We start from the raw sequence: 22,662 nt of genomic DNA, 5'->3' as shown, positions 1-22,662 counted from the left end.
AATACGAAAGAGTGAATTTATTTGCGAATTGAGTCAAAACTAATCAAAAACGTTTATTTATAATAACTGAATATTTGTATATACAATTTGATATATCCACATATTATTGAATTTAATGCTGCAATTAGATGAAAGGAATATACGATATATGTATGCAACTTAGTTAACGCGCGAACAGCAATGTGGGGTAAAAATTAAAACAAACGAACACTGCTTGTACGAAATAATTGATATTATATTTTATTATATAAAAAATTGCTTTTGTACGAATGAAGGCCAATATGTATGAAATCACATTCTTTAATTGATTGGGGTTTTCCCTGTGGGAATCTTGTATTGCTTGACATACTGTCAAATTCTGTTTTCCTATTAAGTGATTAAAGCCCTGTTTTCCTAGAAAGAGCTTTCAGCCCTGTTTTCCTAGAAAGTGCTTTAAGCCCTGTTTTCCTAGAAAGTGCTTTAAGCCCTGTTTTCCTAGAAAGAGCTTTCAGCCCTGTTTTCCTATAAAGTGCTTTAAGCCTTGTTTTCCTAGAAAATGTTTTAAGCCCTGTTTTCCTAGAAAGCGCTTTAAGCCCTGTTTTCATAGAAAGTGCTTTAAGCCGTGTTTTTCTAGAAAGTGCTTTAAGCCCTGTTTTCCTAGAAAGTGCTTTAAGCCCTATTTTCATAGAAAGTGCTTTTAGCCCTGTTTTCCTAGAAAGTGCTTTAAGCCCTGTTTTCCTAGAAAATGCTTTAAGCCCTGTTTTCCTATTAAGTGCTTTTAGCCCTGTTTTCCTAGAAAGAGCTTTCAGCCCTGTTTTCCTAGAAAGAGCTTTAAGCCCTGTTTTCCTAGAAAGTGCTTTAAGCCCTGTTTTCCTAGAAAGAGCTTTCAGCCCTGTTTTCCTATAAAGTGCTTTAAGCCCTGTTTTCCTAGAAAATGTTTTAAGCCCTGTTTTCCTAGAAAGTGCTTTAAGCCCAGTTTTAATAGAAAGTGCTTTAAGCCCTGTTTTTCTAGAAAGTGCTTTAAGCCCTGTTTTCCTAGAAAGTGCTTTAAGCCCTATTTTCATAGAAAGTGCTTTTAGCCCTGTTTTCCTAGAAAGTGCTTTAAGCCCTGTTTTCCGAAAAAGTGCTTTAAGCCCTGTTTTCCTAGAAAGTGCTTTAAGCCCTGTTTTCCTAGAAAGTTTTTTTAGCCCTGTTTTCATAGAAAGTGCATTTAGCCCTGTTTTCCTAAAAAGTGCTTTAAGCCCTGTTTTCCTATAAAGTGCTTTCAGCCTTGTTTTCCTATTAAGTGCTGTTAGCCCTGTTTTCCTAGAAAGTGCTTTTAGCCCTGTTTTCCTATAAAGTGATTTAAGCCCTGTTTTCCTAAAAAGTGATTTAAGCCCTGTTTTCCTAGAAAGTGCTTTAAGCCCTGTTTTCCTAGAAAGTGCTTTAAGCCCTGTTTTCCTAGAAAGTGCTTTAAGCCCTATTTTCCTAGAAAGTGCTTTTAGCCCTGTTTTCCTAGAAAGAGCTTTCAGCCCTGTTTTCCTAGAAAGAGCTTTCAGCCCTGTATTCCTAGAAAGTGCTTTAAGCCCTGTTTTCCTAGAAAATGCTTTAAGCCCTGTTTTCCTAGAAAGTGCTTTAAGCCCTGTTTTCCTAGAAAATTCTTTAAGCCCTGTTTTCCTAGAAAGCGCTTTAAGCCCTGTTTTCATAGAAAGTGCTTTAAGCCCTGTTTTTCTAGAAAGTGATTTAAGCACTGTTTTCATAGAAAGTGCTTTAAGCTCTGTTTTCATAGAAAGTGCTTCAAGCCATGTTTTCATAGAAAGTTCTTTAAGCCCTGTTTTCCTATAAAGTGCTTTAAGCCCTATTTTCCTATAAAGTGCTTTAAGCCCCATTTTCCTAGAAAGTGCTTTTAGCCCTGTTTTCATTGAAAGTGCTTTAAGCCCTGTTTTCATAGAAAGTGCTTTAAGCCCTGTTTTACTAGAAAGTGCTTTAAGCCCTTTTTTCCTAGAAAGTGCTTTAAGCCCTGTTTTCCTAAAAAGTGCTTTAAGCCCTGTTTTCCTATAAAGTGCTTTAAGCCCTGTTTTCCTATAAAATGCTTGAAGCCCTGTTTTCCTATTAAGTGCTTTAAGCCCTGTGAAAGTGCTAGCCGCGCTTCTTACCCATTGAAAGTTTGAGAATAGGTTGAGGTCTAGAAGTCCCCAAGGCCTCTAATCATTCACTTTACCGGATAAAACTAGCGGATCGGCGCCAACTTTCCTGAGGGAAACTTCGGAGGGAACCAGCTACTAGATAGTTCGATTAGTTTTTCGCCCCTATACCCAAGTTTAAGCCCTGTTTTTCCAGAGTGAGGCTCATATTAATTTCAACACAATTTCAATCCATGTTTGTCACATGTAACAGTCATACAAATCGACCCCAAGTTCAAGGTCAATGTCACAGGGGTGAACAATTTTATGCGCATGGATAGTTGTTGTCTAGATACACACGCATACCAAATATGAAAGCAATATCTGAAGTGTCACAGTAGTTCTGAACCTTTTTCGAATCGCGGTCGCAGGAAAATATCTGACCCGGCCCAACTCCAACCCCCATAACTTTTTACCCAGGGGTCAGATCAAAATTCCGTATCGCTGTCAGCGTCGCACATATGCTAATAGCTACCATGTGTGTAAGTTTCAAGGTTCTAGTGCTAATAGTGTAGGAGGAGCAGGTGGCCAGGACGGACGGACGGAAGACGGAGATAATCACAATATCCCCACTTTTTCTCCGAAAAGCGTGTGAATAACAACATAATTTGGTATTTATTATAACACTTGAGCTCAAATTTGTTCAAGCATTTGAAGCAAACTAATTTTAAAGAATTTGAGTCTATTAAAAAAAAATACAAACCAACCAGGCACTTTATTAATTTTATTGATTATATCTGTCAAATCATTCTATCATCGAAGTAATTCAATCATAATTTAGCAATGTTCTTATGCCACAAGCAGTGTTCATAACTGAAAATATTCCATTTCATTTTTATGCCGATATATTATGGCTTTGGAAATTAATTAACCTTTTACAGTAATACATGTATAAAATTATTGGAGCATATCTATTTATGCCAATGTGCAAACTCCTCAAATAATTGGGGGAAAAAATCAGGAGCTTATTGTTATGTGCACGTAAAGACATACACCACAGTAGTGTAACAGTAAGAGTGAATCAAAATAGTCTTCATAAAGCTTTGTACGTTAAAATAGTGTACAATAAATGTGATGCCAAAATGAAGCAAATGAGAAATGTTGTTCATTGTTTGCAAATGAAATTCGAAAAAAAAAGCACCTTAATATCCTTTATGTCGTTTGTTACAGATGTGCTGCTATCAGTGCCGTAGCCAGACCCAAATTTAAGCCGAGGCAGTATCTTAGGTCCTTCTAGGGGGGTCCGGGGGCATGCTCCCCCCCCCAGCCCCCGTAAATTCTTTTATACCTAGAACGTCTCTGGTGCGTTTTAAAGGCCATTTTAACTACATTTTATTCTTCAACTTTTAATAATCAATCTTATTGATCGCTAATTCAACTCTCCTGTCTCCAGTCGAATCCCACATTTGAAGATGTTTTTTTGGATCAACTGGAATGTGTTTATGCACAAACATTACAGCGATGCCATTAAGCCATTCCTCTTTCATAGTAAAACGTGTCCACGTTTTAAGCCTTAGCAATGCGCTAAAACTCCGCTCACATGTACAAGAACCAATACAAAATATTATTTCTTAAGTTAACATCAAATCAGCTTCCACAAACTTGCTGTTGTAGTTCAAACAAGTTCACCGTGAAACAATTCGTGGACGATTTGTTTTTCCATTTAGAGCTTGAAAGCACAATCGGGCACTTTAAAGAAATATTTAAATGCATTAAATCAAACTCGTTTTCAATCATAACACATATAAAAAGGATCATTGACGGACTTTACTTAAACACGGACCTACTGGGATTCGAACCAACAATATAATAGTGAGTAATGGAACCAGAGTCCGACGCCTGACCGATTACGTCACAGGGGCATATTGCTTATCATGAGGAGTACATATATTTAACTTAAATCAGTAAAGTTTTTGGCCATTTTTTCAATTTTTCTTGTGTAACATTTTGTTTTAGCACTGCGTCATCATTTTCTGTCAGTTAACATTTCTATCATCAACGTTCTATCATCAACTTCATTGACTATTAAAAAGAAAAGACTTCAACTTTATATCAAAAAAGTTTAATACGCGGGATGTCATAATTTGAAAATTCGAAAGTAAACAAAGATTCTTACCACCTGAAACGGTCCCGGATTAAACTCGACGCCAGCCATAAAGAGGAGAATTCCAATAAAGGCGAAAACGCCAACCACCCGAAGTGTGTCTAGGTCTAAAATAGACCCTGACCTGGCCGTAAAACACCCGATCCTCGCTCGGTACGTTCCGATGTCCAGAATGATTGTAACATCGAAGTGTACAGTGCGACGCTTTGTTTAATATACAGATTTTCCTAATTATTTGCTGAGCCATTTTGCATCAATTGAAGTTATTAAAATGAAATAATTATCTGCCTCAACATGAACCAATTGTACTCAATGATAATATTTGTTTGTGAATATCAAAGTGCATTAACTTCATTAAATTTCCTCAATTTCTCAAAATATAGATTTTATTATTAGACATTAATTTTCCTTTTTTTCCTTGTTATCTCAACATTGCTCTGCAAATTTTAGCCGAGGCAACTGCCTCGGTGTGCCTCAGCGTGGCTACGGCGCTGCTGCTATGGTAGAAACTCTAGAATATGCTCGTTGGGAAATTGCAACGAGCAGTATCACCGTAGAACATTATTGTCGTGTACAATATTCGTGGTGGTCGTTGCACACAATTCTTGAAGACATTATCATGTTCTTTGGTATGGGAATGGTTGTTGCCAGTATTCACTGTGAATTATTTTTAAAAGTGACTAAAAGAAGCTTCCTTACGTTTCTATATGTTTGTTGCTTATTTTACTGTTTTAAAGTACTGTATGTAATTTGTCGTTTTGATTACAAATATGCTAGAGGAGAAACGCTTGATATGTGAAAGAAAAAGTCTTACGCTTTATTCTGATTTTTTTTACCGGATTTAACTTTTATTTTTAATTACACAAATACCGGGCATACAGTTTAAAAATCAATAGGACTATTTCCATGACCGATACGGATTACATCCTCAGTACACCAGTCATGTGCCGGACGTTCCACTTGTACATACTCTGCAAAATTGCTATACAAAAGCGCCGAACACGATAACAGCGTCATTGTTATGTATATACAACGCCTTCATCGTGGACATATAACTTAGCATATTAAAAATGTACATTTATAACTTTCGCAACTGTTTACCATGTAGAGTATGTGTGTATTGTTTAAGGCGAATGTCGCTTACTAAAAGATCAAGATGATACTTTGATGTCAGATTTAGGCACAATACAACTTGTCTCGACATTAACTTGATCATTGATCAAGCAATTTAAAGATGTGGTGACTTTGTGTTGAGTCTTTAAAGTGATAACACAGTCACACGTAGCGTTGACAGTCAAGGGACACAGTAACACTTGGCTTTGACAGTCAAGGGACACAGTCACATTTAGTGTTGTCAGTCAATGGACACAGTCACACTTAGCATTGACAGTCAAGGGACACACTCACACTTACCGTTTATAGTCAAGTGACACAGTCAAACTTGGCATTGACAGTCAAGGGACACAGTTACACTTAGTGTTGACAGTCAAGGGACACAGTCACACTTAGCGTTGACAGTCTAGGGACACAGTCACACTTAGCGTTGACAGTCAAAGGACACAGTTACACTTAGTGTAGACAGTCAAGGGGCACAGTCACACTTAGCATTGACAGTAAAGGGACACAGTCAAACTGAGCGTTAACTTTCAATGGAGACATTTGGTGTAGCTTGCCTGGATGACTGCAGCATCATTTTTGTTTTATGTATATTCGCTAAATTCAAATGAAATGCATGACTAGTTCAGCATTTAGATTATAATTTTAAACATTTTTTAGTAATGAGACACTAATATATGAGTTATAAATAGTTTAGTCTGTATGTATTTACATTTTTTTCTATGATATCTTTCCATTATACAAAACAACACTGCAAAGCTTATACATGAAATGATTCAAAACAAATAGCAACTGATACCCACGTGCAACATCCCCAAAAAGGCCAGCATACATTCACACGAGACACAATTCATGTTCTGCATGAAATACCCTGTTTTTAACCACACTCAACAGTACCAAATATTCCAAATAAACCGAAATTTATAATACATTGATCATTACAGAAGAAAAACAGTTAAATATGAAAATGTATTAAATATTAATCAGCAATAACATAATTCACATGTTGGATTGTATGACCCTAGATACTGAGGGGATTTTTACATGTTGCTTAAAAGTATAAAATGCAAAATAAAACAAAACTTGTTAATTAAAGGCAAGAAACTCCAAAGTTGTTATCCTTCAATGAAATAATAGTTATGGTCGTGACATAGGTAGGAATAGTGTGTATCTCAATTTACTTTTTTAATATTTACTTATAATCAAATCATTCATGTTCATGTAAAAATTGTTGTACTTGATTGCATACTTCAATACCATTCATGCACAACACATATGGATTCAAAATACAGTAATATGTATAACCAGAATTTTACCAATACTATTTGAATTAAAATTGTACACAGTTGATGTCTTTTTCATGTTAACTCATGCTTACAACTTGGAAGTCTCTTGCACTTGTTAATGTGTATTACTGTTCAGAGAATCTGCAAGAGGCTTGGAACACTGACCCATGCATGCGAAACAATCAGGAACAATGCAAATGATATGTTCATACGTAACCTCATGCACTCTAATTGTTAAGTGCAAACAAATTGATATCAAATATAGCCTAACCATAATATTACAATATTTATACACTCTTTTCCATAAAATGTTTATAAGAGCTCAACAAATGAACTAAGGTATATATGGTATTTAGATATTCACCAGTCTAAACTAGTAGGTTATTTGCAATATTAGCTTACGTCATTCAAAATAAAATAAACACTTAAAAGTCGCCCAAAACATGGTTGAAAAATCATAAGAACATGTATTTGTATTTTTAGCAAATATCTCAACTTCCAATCAACTTGCTTAACATACCCTTTATATTGTGTAAATAAACACATGAACTATAATTTCAGTGCACGGACTATTCAACAATTAAAACATCTGTGAAAACATTGATGTTTGTTATTATCTTAAATACCTCTTATGAATATCTTCCTCTTCAGTATAAGTTTTTATAATGTATTCACAAAATGAGTGCACGAAGGTAAAAGCTACAGAGCTAACCAAATATAAGATTAAACTGAGTAAAGCAGTTGAAATATTTACAATAAAAATATATGAAACCGTTCCCGAGGCAGCACATATCCAATATGTGACATGCATGTACTAATTGGTTATGACATTTCTACAATGCTATCAGTTATGTTCGTCTGGAATGTATTTTCCATTGTTATAACAACACAAGGCCTTTAAATACTGTCAAGGTTGCATTATCATCATGACGTCTGGTTGGTGTTACAGCAGAGCGCTGACCTCTGAACAGGTGGTGTCATCATCACACATGCCCTCCTCATCCTCCTCATCAGTGGACAAGAAAAGCTCATATCTAAAACCAGCCAATAAGAACAGCTCAAATCTGAAACCAGTCAATAAAAAAGGTAATATCTGAAAACAGGCAATATGAACAGCTCATATCTAAAACAAGTAAATAAGAACATGTCATATCTACAAACAGTCAAAAAGAACAGCTCATTTCTGAAACCAGTCAATAAGAACAGCTCATAACTCAAACCAGTCAATAAGCACTAGAGCAGCTTATATCTGAAACCAGTAAATAAGAACAGGTCATAACTTTAAAAAACAGTTAATAAGAACAGCTCATCCGATACCAGTTCATAAGAACAGCTAATATTTGAATAAAGTCAATAAGAACAGCTCGTATCTGAAACCAGTAAATAAGAACAGTGCATATCTGGTACCAGTCAATAAGAACAGCTCATATCTGAAACAAGTAAAAAAGAGCAGCTATAATCTGAACCAGTCAATAAGAACAGCGCATACCTGAAACCAGCCACTCAGAACAGCTCATAATTGAAACCAGTTAATAAGAACAGCTCATATTTTAAACCAGTCAATTAGGACTAGATCAGCTTATATCTGAAACCAGTCAATATGAACAGCTCATATCTGATACTAGTCATATCTGATACTAGTCAATAAGAGCAGTTCAAATCTGTAAGCAGTAAATAAGAATAATATTTCTGAAACCAGTTAATAATAGCAGCTCATATCTGAAACCAGTCAATAAGAACAGCTTATAGTTATAACAAGTCAGTCAAGGGGACTAGAACAGCTCATATCTGAAATCAGCTCATATCTAAAACCATTCATTAAAACTAGAACAGCTCCATATATGTCATGTATGCTTCATATAACTTCATTTTATACTTTGAACAAAGAACAAAATGACAGGATCGCTGCAATTGAAAGTGGCAATATTTTGTATAATTGAAATTTTTATAATTGCATGCAACTGTATGACATTTTTATGAACCTCAGTTTATTGTAATGGTACTAAAACTGTACCTCATTTCGATATCAGTGGGTTTATCTGAGGGTCTCTCGGAGCCCGGGCTGACAATGCTCACGGTCTTCCTCACAGGGCTCACAGTGCGCTCCACGTGGATGTGGTCCGTATACTCATATACTCATATATACGTCCGGATGACAGGTTTCTATTCCTGTAAGAGCACGTGTCAGGTCTCGTAGGTCAGCCTGAGTCTGCCAAGCTTCTTATTGTCGCTTGTACTTCACTGACCGATTGTCTTCCTTTCATTACGCAGAGGGGGACATTGATTGTCTTCCTTGCGTAACGGAGAGGGGAGGGGGGGGGGCACTGCAGACCCGTTGATAAAGGTGTTAAACACCCGAGGTTACCCAATACACGCAAGACACCCGAGGTGACCCAAGTCATCTCAAGACACCCTAGGTGACCCAAGTCAACCCAAGTTGACCCAATCATCCCAAGTTGACCAAAGTCAACCCAAGACACCCCAAGTTGACCCAAGTCAATCCAATACACCCCATCTTGACCAAAGTCAATCCAAGTCAACCCAAGACACCCAAAGTCGACCCAAGTCAACCCAAGACACCCCAAGTCGACCCAAGTCAACCGAGGACACCCAAGTCGACCCAAGTCGACCCAAGTTGACTCAAGTCACCAAAGTCGACCCAATTTAACCCAACACGACTCAAGTCAACCAAAGACGACTCAAGTCAACCCAAGACGACCCAAGTCGACTCAAGTCAACCCAAGGTGACCCAAGTCAACCCAAGACGACTCAAGTCAACCCAAGACGACCCAAGTCAACCCAAGTTGACCCAAGTCAACCCAAGTCATCCCAAGTTGATCCAAGTCAATCAAAGACACCCCAAGTTGACCAAAGTCAACCGAAGACATCCAAAGTTGACCCAAGTCAACCCAAGCCAACCGAAGCCAACCCAAGACATCCCAAGTCGACCCAAGACACCACAAGTCGACCCAAGTCGACCCAAGTCGACCCAAGTTGACTCAATTCACCCAAGTCGACCCAAGTCAAGCCAAGACGACTCAAGTCAACCCAAGACGACCCAAGTCAATCCAAGACGACCCAAGTTGACTCAAGTCAACCCAATCGACCCAAGTCAAGCCAAGTCGACTCAAGTCAACCCAAGTCGACCCAGGTCAACGCATGTCGACCCAAGTCGACTCAAGTCAACCCAAGTCAATTCAAGTCGACCCAAGTCAACTCAAGTCGACCCAAGTCACCCCAAGTCGACCCAAGTCAACCCAAGTCGACCCAAGTCACACATGGCAATGCAACCGGCTTGTAGAGTGATTAAACGTTCATCATTCCAATGATACAATAATTTTAAACCATTAATAGTGTAAATATTCATTGATTCCAGTTTAAATTGAGGAAGGTGGGTATCTAATAAAACGGCTAAGGAAAGCCCCAGGAAAATCCGTATGTTGAAAAATACCACTGGTGTTTGTTGCCATTGTATATATCCCGAAGAAACGGTAAACACGTTACAAGTGCAGTTTGGAAGAATTCTATATATTGTAAGGAAGGATGTGGATCATCCGCCACGTGGTCGTTCCTGTCTGTAAAATAACGTACCTTACAATGTTCAGTACTAATAAGCGATCATTTATTTAGGAATAATGATCTGAAATGTGCAAAATATTCTACATTATTTTCATTTTGCCGTAATTGTCACAATAAAAGATACAATTTTGTCTGTGTGTCATTACAGTAGAACGCATTTATAAAATCAAAAGCGGTTACCGCAATCATTCTTCACCCGCACGATAGACATAAAATAGATGCTTTGACGTCAGAGCAAAACAAACAACTAAAATTGTTTGTGAATATATACTTTCCGAAACTCGTTATTACTGTCTATGTATCCTTAAACAAGGATAAACATGGATTTCATTGTGAAATAAACTGGCCGCTTGTCGCATACGGCAGGTCACCCAATTAATAGAAATATAATAATGACTGTATCGGGCGGATTAAGAGGGACTTTTTGTTCAGGTTACCGTTTAAAACAGGTGACAGATGACCCTTAGTCATTTTAGACTGTATTTAAGGGACCGTCAACGAGATTGACGAAAATAAAAAAAGTTCTTAAATACCGTATTTTTTACAACTATTAGTTTATATTGATTAAAATATCACGACTGGTATATTTCATTACTTAAAAAACTTGTTAAGATTTCATAATTTCAGTGTATTCGGTAACAAAATTGTACTGGGTTTGTGTACCAGGTAACTACCAGTTAACTAGAAATAACGCAAGTAGATTGATCATTATCGTCACGTGGTAAACCCAGGAATGAAAATAGTGCATGCGTTGTGAATTGTTTATATTTTATATTTAAAATGATCAATCTACTTGCGTTATTTATAGTGTGTATATCGTTATATCACCTATTTTCGCGATGTACTTTCGATTTCACATCGCGAAATTTTATAACCGAATAAACTGAACATATGAACTTTTTTCAAGTAATGTCATATACCAGTCGTGATAATTGAATCAATTTAAACTAATAATTGTAAAAAAATACGGTATTTTAGAACTTTTCTTATTTTCGTCAATCTGGTTAACGGTCCCTTTAATATTCTTAACATAACTAAGTATATTAGTTGGCTGGCGTGTTCAAGCAGTTTTAAATAACATGAAAATACCCTGAAAAACGTTGTATGCTTTTTCGCATTATATTGTAAACGGCTTGAGATAAGATCGACTACATAATTCTCCGGACGACGTCATGTTAAGTTATTACGTACAATAAAAATTATGAATATAACACGTGCGGTTGTTTTATTGTGCTGTATTATATGTAAGTAAACAGATATACAAACGCGTGATTATAAATGTGCTATAGTCAAATATCTATCGTATCGTCCTGTTTTATTAATACAACTGTCTACAATTTTAATCAATTTGTTGCGTAAGTCCCTGTTTCATGTAACTGTTCGATGTATTTGTTTTGTAGAGATTACGCACATATTCAAGTGTGTTTACGTATTCTAAAGCAAACACTGCTATCATAAACTACAAAGTACTCGGGCATTTACAAGGGATACATTTTGGGGAACACAAGCTTTATAAGACCTACAATTTTGTGGGGGCTAAAACGCTAGGCAACAGGCAAACAGGAACATAAACACAGTAAACGGATTACTGCAACTTCAGTGAAAACGATTGGTGAAATCATTTTAACAGTAGATGATTATACGACGCCAAGAATGTTTCACCTCTTAACTTTAATATTGCATTGATATGTGCGAGCAAAATTCATACTTTATTGTTAAACCTCCATAAAAGGGAAAACGACCAGGTATGTGTATTTATTGTGTTTTATTATGCAATGTATAATCTAAACAATTATGAACATATTTAATGAACGTTGAAGATGTTCATTTGACTTAAAACTATGTCAGATTGGTGATACTCATTGGTCAAAGTTGTCATTTAGATGTTTATGTTAAAGCGAGTATATACAACTTCATTATTTCTTTCAGAAAAGCTGTTTAATCCAGGGTTGACCTTCATTGAACAATCACAAATAGAATGACAACGATTGTTCCCGCAAGTAGACGCGAACTAAATCCTAAAATTGAATGGGTTATTTTCGACGAAATGCTATTCTCAAAGAATTACCCGCGTACATAAACTGGTTTAAAATCAGTCGTTTTCATTCTATATAAGCTATCGTGAATAGAGTTAATGGAGGGTTCACTTATAATTGTAATTTATGATGTGGTCAATGTTTTTTTTTCTATAATAATAACATATGGTTTAAATACTACTACTAACAATATCAACGAAGATCAATCCTGCATGTACATTTTCGAAAATTTGGCAGTCATGTATGTTTTTTTTTTAAACTTTAGTGAATTTTAAGTATTCAAACAGAGCCATATTTCTTTTCTGATTTTTTTAAACGTTGACAAGCGAATAAAACTTTGATCGAGGTAGACAGCTTTGTTTGCTTTTTACACAACCTTCTCAAGGAAATTATATGGTATATTTTGAGTAGTTGGAATATCAACTAAATGCATACAATTAACATACTTATATGTAATGATCGGAAGAAATACGTGAGTTTATTAGAAGCAAAGAAAGCAAAGGAAAAAATGAAAGAAACGAGCCGGTGTATTTTATCAAAAGGTCGTCTTAGCCTTTCGACCAGACGAACTGCTTTATTGTGTCACACTATATCCATTTTATATTAGCGTTTCTCGTGTGGTCGCAAAATTGATGGAACACAACACTAAAATATTGCATATTTTCGCATTCGTTTCGCTTCACAATTTAAGCACTTTGTGATAAAAAAAAATTTCAATTCATATCTTCGTCAGTATTGTGGTTTAACAATCTGGTGTTAACTGTTCATTGAAGCAGTCTTTGATTGATATTTGACAATTCCGCATCGTGTACCTATGAGCTTAACTATTCATTTAGAGCATTGAAATGTGCAAGTTGTGAGATATAATTTTGAGGAAACTAATAAAGCGTTATATTCAGGTATAAAAAAAAACACTTTTAAATAATTTACTTAAAATACTCAACAATTAATGTGTACATAACACACTAGTAAGGTTTATATAACGTTGTCCAGAAAACGGAAGGCGGCTAACGGCGTGATGAATCTTATCAGGAATGTTCCCCACGGCTCAACAACCCAACCTATACAGTCCTTACTCTCAAGTAAGTGCCAACATTTGATATTTAAAGGTGGTAGCTTTTTCAACCGTATTATACTGTTAAAAATTCATAACTAAGACCCTTCTTCTTTCGCTATTTGTTTAGCCTACTTTATTTCAAAATGGTATCTCTTTTTTCAAGAGATTTTTTGAAAAGAATATTTACAAATTGATAAAAGGAATGACAACACATATTAGCTGATGACAAAAGACACACAAATGATATATTTATATGTTTGATAACATAACACATGTGAAAAAAATCAGTTCTTATATGTACACTCCTCAATCACAATCGGTAAAGTAAGTATTCTATATAACGTTTCAGTCTATATTATGAAACATATATTAATGATTAATCATTTAAACGTTTTTTTTGTAACTTCAATTTCATATATTTTTGAATTATTTTATAGTACAGAATTATATTTTGTTGTATAATGTTAATTGTTCGAATCCCGCGAACTGATATGTTTTCCTTCATGTGTATTATTGACATTTAAACATAGTCAAAGTAATATCTATACGTGTTAAAAGTAACATAATGAAATGTGAACAAGTTCCTTTATTTTGCACTTATTTTTTCCGTTAATGCTAAATTGTGATAATTTATGATTATAAATCAATCCGAAAACTAACGAAATCGCTACACTTAAAATAGCAGAATATAGATGCTATGTGTTTGTTGAAGTTAATTCCCTTTTCAAAATTGAACAAAACGATTGTTACTAGTATGGGTCTAGTAAAATAAAAAGACGCCATAAGATTAAACGAATTAATTAAAGTGCTATTTAATTTAGTAATTTTATTGACATTGTGTACTTAAGTTTATGTCCAACAATTTGAATTTTCTTATCGCTTTCAGGTTTAGTGTGAACAGGTATCGCTAGAGACATGCAATGTGATGAACTGGCTGGGGTACGGACCTTGCATCAGAAAGGCACGGACAGACGGTTACAAGGAGAGTGATAGGCGTATGACTGCAGGGGCGTTTGGTATTTTAAGATGTGTTACTACAGGTAGCAAAGCTGAGGGTCTTACTAGTGTCTTGGAGAGTGACATTGATGTAATGGTTATAGTTAGTGGCTTTGTTTGTACAGAAGATGGTGTCAATTATTCAAGCCTGCCAAACGAGATAGCTGTGTTCAAAATATACACCGATATATGTTACCACGGACATTGCAGACTTCTACTAGAGAGACGCAGTTCAATGGTTTATCGATTCGTGTAAAAAGCCCTGTGTGTCTTTTCTTGAGCAGTGACTTGTATGTAAATGTGTTTCATGGTTTTACTGATGTTATTGAAAGTCCAAACGTGGTGCCGCGTGAACGTGCAGGTCCTTCAATACCATTTGTTCATGGGGTTTTACATTCAGACGTGGTATGGTCTCTACCATGTTATTTATGTTTACCTTTACTTTCGTCGTTTCATTAAAGGCTTCTCCTTAATAGCACGACCTTTGAACAACCTCCTAATAGGACATCCGATGAAAACTGACACAACATCCAAAAAGAAGTCGAAGAAAGCTCATTCTGTTTGGACCAGCATTCAACAAGAAGCATTTGACCAACTGAAAAAGAATCTTGTTAATCATCCGCTTTTGGCTTATGCGGACTATGCACAACCCTATGAAGTAGAAACCGACGCTTCATAAATTGGTCTTGGTGCAGTGTTACGTCAGAAACAAGACGGGGTAAAGAAAGTAATAGCGTACGAAAGCCTAAAACCTTCAGAAGCAAACTACCCAGCACACACGGAACTCGATCGTCAGCTATGCGGGTTGATGCTTCCCCTACACCAGAGGTCAAATACCTTCGTGACTGGGATTCATTTGTAGTTTTCGATGGGGTTTTGTATCGCTCTGCTACATACAAGGACTACAAAATACAGACAACTTCTGTTACCAGAGTCAGTTCGCAGTGAGGTGTTCAAGGCACTACACGACGATCTTAAACATCAGGGACGAGACCGGACCACTTCCTTATTCAAACAACGTTTTTATTGGCCCAGAATGGATGCCTACATCAAGGAGATGGTCGATAACTTCCCGAGATGTAAACTTAAGAAAGGTCGTGGTGACACTGAGTCACTTGTGCCAATATACTCATCAGAACCCGTGGAGATCGTCTGCATCGATTACTTAGGCCTTGAACGTTCGAAAGGGGGTTATGAACATATATTGGTGGTGACAGATCATTTTACCAGATATGCCCAGGCGTTTCCGACGAAGAACCAGACAGCAGGGACTACAGCAAAAGTTCTCTTCGAACAATTCTTTGTTCATTACGGATTTCCTAGCCGTATTCACTGTGACCAAGGTGCGAACTTTGAGAGCGACCTGATCAAGGAACTATAGCACAGTCTAGAACAACTCCTTACCACGCAATGGGCAATGGTCTCTGTGAAAGATTCAACCAAACTCTGTTGAAAATGCTGGGAACATTACAAGAAACAAAGAAGTCTGATTGGAAATCTTACGTGGCACCAATGACCCACGCATACAATGTCACCATACACGACAGTACCTCGTTTTCACCTTATTTCTTGAAGTTTGGTCGCCAACCTTAGCTCGCACTCGAAGCAGTTTTAGGCCTGAACATGCTGACACCAAGGCAATGTCAAGAAATGAGTACGACAGAAAGCTCCGTGACAGGTTTGCGTACGCCTACCAGAAAGCCAAGGAATCGTCCGAAGAAACCGGCAAAGCGAATAAGTAACGGTACGATCAAAAAGCTAAGTCTTCTGTTCTTAAGCCTGGTGACATTGTCTTGGCAAAGAATGCGACAATCAGAGGTAAACGCAAGATTGCCGACAAATGGGAGTCGGGTCCATACATCGTACTATCCAAGCCCGATGACAGTATTCCAGTGTACAAGATAAAGAAACAGAATTGCAGATCAAGAAAGATCCGAACTGTGCATTGCAATCTACTCCTACCACTGAAGTCAACACTTCGTAGCAACAACGATGAAGCTAAGGAAACACCGGCGCCAAAATACATCATTCCAGCTAGAAGGAATATAGCTTTTGACACGGACAACGCTGGGATTGACATGAGTATCCCTCCATCGAGACCAATACGTCAAATACGACTGCCACAAAAGTTCAGATAAGTGAAGAGATGGTTTCTATATGGTTGTATGATGAAATGATGTATGTACTGTTAAATTAAATTGTGTATTGACTTTTTGTGTTGATGTTAAATGTGTATATATCTTTGACGTGAAGTGATGGTTTCTAGATGGTTGTATGAACTGTAATAGTACATATGGCATGTTTTGAAGAAACTGTATGAAATAATGTATGAACTGTTAAATTAAATTGTGTATTGACTTTTTGTGTTGATGTTAAATGTGTATATATCTTTGAAGTGAAATGAATTTATTAACTGATAGGAATATACATAGATGGAAGTTTGAATATTGTTAGAATTAAAATGTATATTGTGTTCAAAGGATTATTGAATGTGTTCCGAGAATTGCCTTTGAACTGGAACCGAAATGAATTGTGAGATTAATATGCGAAAAATCGTTCAAGAAATCAAGACATGCCTCTTTTCGGGTTGATCTGTTCCTGCGAAATGAAGGAGTGATTTCGATGATATCTTAATATGAAATAACTGCATTTGAAGTAATATGAATTGGAAATCATCTGATAGCAAAAGTAATTCATTGATGAGTGTTGAATTATGAAATTGAGTGAAATGAAAGTCATGTGATGAGGCAACGTCATTCTAAATGTATTGTCAAATTGTGCTCTAATATTGTTAGGATCGTTCAACAGTTTGATAGATTATACGATATTGATTTGTATGACAAATTATTTTGGTGTTCATCTTTTCATGTATACATCTATAAGTATATTTTGCATTTATTTTTGTTTTAAAATATATATGTATGTTATGTGAAAGTGAACATGATTGTTTGCAATTGTTTCATTATATTTAGGTTTAAACTTAACAATATGTAATTTTGGATTTGCAAGTGTATTCAATATTTTTTTAAGCTCCCTAGTTCAAATGTCGGGACGCTATTTTTTAGCTGGGGGGGTAATATGTCATAGGGTTACTTCATTTATTAAATTGTGTATAGATTGTTAAGCAGTTTAGTGTTTGTTAGCCAGTTTTAAAACGGCTTCCGCCAAAACATAAATAATAGAAAAGTCGCCGATCAAATATTGCTTATTGAAAGTCCAATGTTCAATGCGTTTATATTTATATTCGCGCAGGTAATGATGTCCAAGAGTTACATTAATATATATTGATTTTATTTTGCAATTAATCCATTATAATGCAATACAGTATTTGTTTATTATATTGTTTTTCACTCAACTTATTATTCACTTGTGTCTATTTATAGAACTCGAGACTTGATGTTTGAGGAATAATATGATGAAATTCGAACCCAATTGTTGCGTTATTGATCCGCACCCCAGATCCCCATATGCTAGCCAGCCCGATCACAGTAACATCTTAAAAAAGACACAGCACACAAAACATTTCAGAAGCAAACTTAAACAACCTCTCATTCCCCAAGAAATGCAATTATACAGTAAATGGTCTAAATGAAAAAATATCGTGCCTTAATTTGAACTGTCATTCTGTTGTCAGAAACAAAGATGTTTTGATTGGTCAATATATGAGAGAAGAAAAAAATTGACTTTTCCGTTATCACAGAAACCTGGTTTTCAGATGAAAAGCAACACCAACTAGATACCCCAGACTTAAATAAATGGTTACACAATGAGTACTGTAACTCGTTCAAATAGAATAGGCAGCGGAGTGGCATTTACTTGTCGGACTGGGGTTACTGTACGAACAGTGTCAAGTAGTAATACCAGGACATTTGAACATGGTATATGGCAACTGATTCTCAAAAACATTACAATTAGTGTAAATGGCATTTACAGACCACAATCATTAGGGACTGAACATTTTTGACATAATTTTTTGAATTCATGGAGGAAATGTTCCCAACTGTTCAAATCTTATGATTCTTGGAGATTTCAACTTGCATGTCAACAAAACTAACAGTGTTGTGACTGAATTTAAGAATTCTCTTGTTGCAATGGGCTTGGAACAACATGTTAATTGTAGCACACACACAGAGGGAAATACACACTACCTTGTAATCTCTGAGGTTACAAATGGTATTGAAATCAATTCGTGTGAACCGGGCCCTTGCTTTTTCCATTGTGTAGTTAAAGTCGTTACCAAAGTACACAAAGAAAATATAAAGAGTCAAACAATACAATACTAACGACCTCAATGAAATGTCAATTACAGCAGACAAAGTAGATACTTTTGTAGAGCACTTTGAAGATGAAATCTGTAGAATTTTTAATAAACACGCTCCATACATTGAGAAACAGAAAATTTGTCATGCACAAAACCATGGTTTAACGAAAACATTATTGAACTAAAACGCAAAACACGCAAACTGGAACTTTTCTGTGGAGAAAATACAAACAACCAGACCAATATGAACTTTTCAAAAATGCAATAAATAAATACACTTTTGAGTTGAATGCAGAGAAGCAACGATCGCTTAGTAAAAAAGTAATTTATTTTCACGGAGATTCGAAAAAAATCTACAAGTTTGTATCAGAATTAACAGGAAAAAATACGGATAACCCTATGCCGGAAGGTGAAAGCGACACCGCGATAGCTAAACATTTTGCCGATCACTTCCTGGATAAAATTAACAAAATTAGAGATGCCCTTATAAGTTTCAAATACATCACACCCGATCACAAGGAGGTACCATGTTTCGGTATGTTCGAGGAGCTAACCCAAGATGAAGTGAAAAAGATCATCAATCATCTTCAAGCAAAATCATGCAAACTAGATGAATTGCCAACAAGACTACTTAAATCATTTTTAAACGAGTTACTACCGTTCGTGACAAAATTGGTAAATCTCTCTCTGAGTCAAGGAGTTTTTCCTTCTAAATTTAAACAGGCAATAGCAAGACCACTTCCTAAGAAAATTGGACTAGATGCAAACTATAGACCAGTTAGCAACTTATCATTTCTTTCGAAAGTGATTGAAAAGGCTGCTCTGTTTAGAGTCAACATACCTGTAAATGAAAATCAGTCAGCCTACAGACAACTCCATTCTTGTGAATCTGCATTTCTTAGACTAGTCAATTATATACTCGAAGGTATGGGGGAACAAGAGGTTACGGCACTTATCGCCATTGATTTGAGAGCTGCCTTCGATGCCGTCGATTATGACATTCTACTAGACGTGTTGCAAAAACAATACGGTGCATGTGGCACGGCACTTAACTGAATAGACTTTTATCTTCGTCCAAGAAGCTGTCGTATAAGTGTTAATTCAGCTTTATCGGCGGCACGTTATTTGGAGTGTAGTGTCCCCCATGGTAGTTGTCTTGGTCCTTGGCTCTACCTGACGTACGCTGGAACACTGTTTGATGTCGTTACTCCCTCCATGACAGTCTACGGTTTTGTAGACCACCACACCGCAAACAAGCGATTCAATCTTACATCTTTTTTTCTGTTGAAAGAACTGCCATTCAAGAACTTGAACGTTGCGACCTTGTTATTAACAACTTGATGAACGAGAATAAACTGAAAAAGAACCCATCAAAAACGGAATTCATCATGTTCGGTAGTAGACCCCAATTAAATAAATGTCAATCTAAAGAAATAGATATTGCTGGTGACACTGTTAAAGCAGAAAAATGCATACGATATTTGGGTGCATATTTAGACGAAACACTAAATTTTAAAGAACACATAAAAATTAAGTGCCGTACAGCCATGTACAACTACCTTAAAATCAAAAACATAAGGAAATACTTAACAAAAGAAGCAACAGAAATACTCGTTTTGTCTTTGGTAATATCCCATCTGGATTATTGTAAGCTCATCTTGTATGGAACAGCTCAATGCGAAATAAACAAAATGCAACGTATCCAAAATATGTGTGCAAAATTGGTTCTCGGCCGACAATATAACAGTCCAAAAGATGCTTTGTATGAACTACACTGGCTACCAGTAAAGGCTAGGATAACATTCAAATAACTGACCTCCATGTATAATTGTTCTGTTGGGCACGCGCCAAAATACCTTACAGAACTTTTAAAAGAAAAAGTACCAGCACGTAACCTACGATCTACTGTCTTGTATGACGGATGTTATGGTGTGAAACGCACAAAGAGAACAACTTTCATGGACAGGAGTTTCGGAGTTGTTGGTCCGAAACTTTGGAATGACCTACCATCAAGCATTCGGACTTCTGTCTCAATAGACATTTTCAAAAGGAATTTGAAAACATTCTCTTCAGAGACTTGTACATCCTATTTTAATTTGAATACCTGTGATTTCAAAACAATTCGAGACTCAGTTGTACGGGCTTATTTGTCCAACAACCATGACTCGGAGGACCAAGAAATTTAAGAATTGTGCGGGCTTCTTTGCTCGAAAAGGATATTTATTGTACAAGTGACCGGTAACCAAAAATCATTAGGCCTTCTTTGCTCAATGATTGAATGACATCATCCAGCGGTCTTTTAGTCACGCTTAGCCCCTCTAGTTGTGTCTTATAGTCACACTGAAAAACCTTCAAGTCGTGTCTTGTAGTCAAACTTGTCAGTCTATTCGTGACTTGTGGTCAAAATAGTCCAAATAAGGTTAAAACCCAAAAGAAGTGTCCGTAAGGGTGACAGGCGACCGGTAGCTGTGGGATCCGACAGCCAGAGTGCAGAAATATCCTTTTACGTATCCTTTTAGTTAATGATAAACGATGTCTTTATGTTGCCAAATGTTTGCTCATAATATCATTATAATTATTGTCTTAAAGGGATCTTTTCACGCTTTGGTAAATTGACAAAATTGACAAAAGTTGTTTCAGATTCGCAAATTTTCGTTTTAGTTATGATATTTGTGAGGAAACAGTAATACTGAACATTTACCATGGTCTAATATAGCCATTATATGCATCTTTTGACGATTTTAAAACCTAAAAATTATAAAGCGTTGCAACGCGAAACGATTGAATAATTTGGAGAGTTCTGTTTTTGTCGTTAAATTTTGTGAAACTATGAAGATTGCTTATATAAGGTATAAAATAATTCAAGTATATGTACTCGGCGGAATAGCTCAGTAGGCTAAAGCGTTTTTACTTCAGGACTCTGGCAGGACTCCAGGGGTAACTGGTTCGAAACCTGGTCCGGGCAATGTTCTTTTCCTTTTTTAATTGTATTCTTGATTTTTTACTGGAGCTTTTACGATCCAATGTTTACATTTATCGATATAAAGCATTTAATGAATAAGTTTAAAAAATGCCAAAATCTGTGAAAAGGCCCCTTTAAGCCTACTTATATCAATTTATTACATAACATTTTATTTTTCCTGTGTTTTAATATTGTAGCATGTATTGTTTTATTGCTCACAGCATTTTTATTTATATCACACATTTTTAGATTATTAATCCTTTAATTAATGCTGCATAATAGTATCATTTTTCTTTTATTAATTGTACGCATATTTATATGTTTTGTACAACGCCATTTAATATAATTATATGAATAGGCGTTTCATAAAATTTGCAAGTTTCAAGTTTTCAATGCCTTATATAGTTCCTCTCCCTATACAAATACAATTACATGTTTTCAGGCAAACATAATCGGATCTTGATCATTACATAATAATATCAGTACAAGAAAGAGACAAACTCCGTGTAAATGTTTAGCGTTTCAATTTTGAAAAACAAAGTTGACATTTGTAGGTGAAGGATAGAGTGGCAGAGTTCTGGGAAAAGGATAAAAGTAGTTTTGAAATATATGATAAGGAAAAAGAAGAAAAAAGGGTTTAGAGTCGTTCTGTAGCTTATTTAAATATCAAATCGCTTACTATTTACTATAAATTTGTGAACAGCATCAGCTATTTTGATATTGGTTAGGAAGTCAAGCGTGTTGTCTCCAAATATAATAATATTTTCAATGCAGGGGACAGAATAAACGGATATTGTGTTAAGAAGTTCGCTGCGAGCATGTGCATAAAGGGTGCATTCGAGAAAATAATGTGACGTCGTTTCCTGATGCCCGCATTCACATAACGGGGATGTAACAATATTACGTCTCAAAAGATGGTCGTTTAAGGCACTAAACTTTGTATGTAAGCGCGTGTGAACCATTTGAGAGCGTCTTTCACCGTACAAGAATATTGGATTTTGAATCAATCGATCAATGTTAATTAGCCTTTTCAAGGAATGGACCGACTCAGCGGTTTTGGCGTTGTCGGGAAGATTATTCCATTCGGATACAGTGAACGGTAAAAACGAATTTGAATAAAGTGA

General features: G+C 36.1%; 1 long non-coding RNA gene across 1 annotated transcript in view; it reads left to right on the top strand.

The window, feature by feature from the left end:
- Positions 1-17,699, top strand: part of LOC127842834 (uncharacterized) — a 42,913-nt gene extending 25,214 nt beyond the window's left edge. The window contains exons 3-4 of the long non-coding RNA XR_008031903.1: positions 12,156-13,344; positions 14,206-17,699. This is a non-coding gene — a long non-coding RNA (uncharacterized LOC127842834). The remainder of the gene's footprint in view (positions 1-12,155; positions 13,345-14,205) is intronic.
- Positions 17,700-22,662: the final 4,963 nt, after the last annotated feature.

Source organism: Dreissena polymorpha, chromosome 8 (assembly GCF_020536995.1).
Source record: "Dreissena polymorpha isolate Duluth1 chromosome 8, UMN_Dpol_1.0, whole genome shotgun sequence".
Classification (NCBI taxonomy): Eukaryota; Metazoa; Mollusca; class Bivalvia; order Myida; family Dreissenidae; genus Dreissena; species Dreissena polymorpha.
The sequence above is the reverse complement of the archived record's forward strand: the minus strand, read 5'-3'. Positions and strand labels throughout refer to the sequence as shown.